Genomic DNA, 3,884 nt, shown 5'->3' with positions numbered 1-3,884 from the left:
CTCACCTGGTCTCTGTGGTACTGCATGCACACTGTGCACATGGATACAGATAAAACACTCATACACACAAAATAAAAATAATCTAAAAATGTTTTTAAAATTCAAAAAAGTTATAAAAACAAAATAAAGAAGAAAACATTAAGGACAGGGATGTAGTTCAGTTGACAGAGCGCCCGTGAAGCATGTGCAGAGCCCTGGGAACAGTCCTCAGCATCACATGAAAAACTGGACACATGGTGCAATAATAGCTGTAATTCCAGCATTGAAGGAGCAGAACAAACTCCATTCTGAGAAAGAACTCCATTTTAGACAGGATTTAACTGTGTTGGGAATGCAGCCCAATAAAATCATAAGCATTCCAAAGAAACTGTGTCTGTCTTGGTCAAAGTTTGGACCACCATGGTGTCCAAACAACATCTGTTCACATCTGCTTGCTTCAAATGTCCTTGTAAGTCAGCATGTCTTGCCTTTTATGAGCTCTTATAAGTGCCGCTATGTCTATCAATTTTTAATAAAGATAATACTATCTTTGGGGAAAAAAAGTCCTTTGTAAGTATCTGATTAACTGCTGTTTTGACTGCTTTAAAATTCCCCTATACCCCAATTAATGAATTCAAAAGTTGTATACTTTCACCCAATCCCCAAACGCCAAAACTTGTTCCACCCTGCCTTATAATTTTCCTTTTAAAACCCCTTACCCAGCCGGGCGATGGTGGCGCATGCCTTTAATTCCAGCACTCGGGAGGCAGAGGCAGGCGGATCCCTGTGAGTTCGAGACCAGCCTGGTCTACAAGAGCTAGTTCTAGGACAGGCTCCAAAGCCACAGAGAAACCCTGTCTCGAAAAACCAAATAAATAAATAAATAAATAAATAAATAAATAAATAAATAAATAAATAAAAAACCCCTTACCTTAAAGCTGGGATTGTTCTCCCCAACCCCGCTGTGGCAGTATGCTGGATTACAGAGTTGCCTAACTTGTAATCAATAAACCCCAGTGTGTTTTCTTCAGATACCGGCTCTGTGTGGTTGTCTTGTTTGGGAGTCCCGTGACATGGCCATAACAACATATAACATGTGAAGACCAGAGAATCAGGAGTTCAAAGTCATTCTTGACTATGTATGGATGTAAGTGTGAGGCCAACTTGGGCTCGATGGCAAAACAACAACAAAACAGACAATATTTCATAATAATCCTTTGAGGTAGGCAATGATATACAGACTGTTTTACAAATCATAACCCGGACTCAATAACACATGAGCATGTTCACAGAAACTCAGAGTGAGGGCTGGAATTTGAAATCATAAAGTCTGAGTCCAGAGTGATTGCTCTTAATCATGACAGCATTTCCCTTAAGAGATGAGGGAAAGCTAGCCATCTGTGTGGTATCCACCCCAGGGGACAGTTTTCTGGTAAGTAGCTGAGCCATGTTAGGGCAACTTACGGCAACATGTCAGGATCAGGCAGAATGCTGGGACTCCTAAGCTCTGGAGTATTTTCCCTTTTCTATTAGATTGGGTTTAGAGTAGACTAGATTTCTGTATTACGTTGCTGGAAGCTGCTGGCCCGCACCTTTACTCCCAGCATTTGGAAAGCAAAGGCAGGCAGATTTCCGAGTTCAAAGCCAGCATGATCTACAGAGTTTCAAGACAGCCATCGCTACACAGAGAAACCCTGTGGGGGTGGAGGTGGGTTTTCTGTGTTACAGGCAGAAAACAAGAAATACCACAACCCTTGCCATACTGAAGACATCTATTGCCTCCAGTTTCTTTCTCTTGCTTAATTTCCATCCTGTTTTTCTTTTTCCCGGGTTGGTGGAGACTGAATCTCGAACTGCACGCACGCAAGGCAAAGCTGTGCCACACAGAGCTACAGACCCACTGTGTTTGTTTCATCAGTTCTGACCATTGCCTGCAGATGAGATGAAACAGATTTTTTTCTAAATTCTGTTCCCCTGCCTTTCAGTATCAGTTAAAGACAAAGACAGTGCTGGGTGGTGGCGCACACCTTTAATCCCAGGAGGCAGGGACAGGGGGATTGCTGAGAGTTTGAGATCAGCCTGGTCTACAGAGCAAGATTTACCTCCTGGCAGTTTGGCAACCAGGGAGCAATATCTCCCCTAGCTCTGGGCTGTTTAATGGCTGTAAAGCACCACCCTGGGAGCAATAGACTGAGGCCTTTTCCCAGACATCACATTCTAAAACATCCAGCCAGAAAAGACCTTCACTGTGGGAAATTTATTTTGATTACAGTTGGAATTTGCTTCTTATTCAAAAGAGAAAAAGATAAAGAAAATCACAAAAACCTGATCTCTGGGGCTGGGTGGTGGTGGCGGCACACGCCTTTAAACCCAGCACTTGGGAGGCAGGCGAATCTCAAAGCAAGTTCAAAGCTAGCCTGGTCTACAGAGTGAGTTCCAGGACAGTCAGGGCTGTTGTTACACAGAGAAACCCCCGTCTCAAAAACAAACAATAACAACAACCACCACCGCCCCCATCTCTGGTTTTCTGCTTCCTTCTTTCTGGCTCTAAGCCACATGACCATACAGTTTTCAGTTTCTCAGGCAGACAGGAAAAGTCAGACACTGCCAAACTTGCCCTCAACAGCAATAAGCACTTCACGTCTGTGACAGTAATTACAAAGACTGCCGTGGAGGCCCTTTCCATAAAGCATAGGGTGTCGCTATTCTTTCCCAAAAGCTTTGGCTGGGTTCTCAAAGCTTGACTCCTAAAACACTGAACATTCCGTTCCCTCAGGCTTTGTTTACATACGAGTAATTATGTACTAGACTTTAAAGTCAGACATTTATGTGTATGCATGTGTCTGTTTGTGTTCATGTGCAGCTCATATATGTGATGCTTGGGGTGTGCGATCTCTTGGAACTGGAGTTACAAACCGTTATGAGCTGCCATGTGGGTGCTAGGAACCCACTCATTCTACTTAGCCTCTTCAGCTTCTGGGGCTGCCTAGTCGTCCTAGCTGTACATGGGTATTCTGCTGATGTCATCTGGGGCTTCTGGTGATGAACCACAGACGTTGAGTAGATGCGGCCTGGGCCACCCCTAAAGCTGAGTCAGCCTGTCCTTCTCCAGCGCAAAGGGAAGCTAAAGAGGCCAGGTGCCAAGTCTGACATTCAGCCTGGAACACTCTCAGTGGGCCTGGTTCTGGCAGCCTTTGGCTTGATCTAAGCTGCCCACTTCTAGGCCACTTTCGAAGGCCGACACTCGGTCAGGCCGAGTGATGTAAGCGTGGGCGAATGGGGAGAAAAGCCGTTGACAGCTCCGAATTGCGTTGCTAACGTGGGCGACTGCTCGGGTATGGCCAGAGCTCACTAGGCTGCTGCTCCAAGTGCCACCTGCAGCCTCCCGGACAAAGCTGTCGCGCGACCAGAACTACAACTCCCGGCGAGCTCTGCGCCGCGGCCTGACCGGGGTGACCCGGCAAACACTGCGCCGGCCGGCCTGATACCGGTGAGCCGCACTGGGTGGGCTCCGCGCCCGCAAGGGGACCCCAGTAGGGTCCAGGTCTTCCCGGAGGGCTTCTCTCACTATCATCTGCCTGAGACTCGGCGCCCACCAACGAAAGACAGCTGCCTATACGCTAAGCAGCGCCAATCACAAAAATGTGCGGACTAAGGCCACGTGACTAGTGGGGCGGTACTCCCAGAGCTCCGGGATCTCTATGGTTCTCACCGACTCGCTAGAGGACGTTCGGTCCACTGGAGGACTCCCTACATTCTTCCTCCATTACCTCACTGCCTCCGGTGGCTGCTGGGATAGAGGAGGACTCGGGTCCCGACTCGACTCAGTCCTCCACCCGCCCCGGGAATACCTCTAGTTCTCCCCGGCCGCCGCCGCCCCGCCGCTTCCTCCTCTGCCCTCCTGC

Source organism: Alexandromys fortis, unplaced genomic scaffold (genome assembly GCF_014885135.2).
Source record: "Alexandromys fortis isolate MF-2015 unplaced genomic scaffold, M_Fortis_MF-2015_v1.1 scaffold_25, whole genome shotgun sequence".
Taxonomy (NCBI): domain Eukaryota; kingdom Metazoa; phylum Chordata; class Mammalia; order Rodentia; family Cricetidae; genus Alexandromys; species Alexandromys fortis.
Note: the sequence above shows the minus strand (reverse complement) of the source record.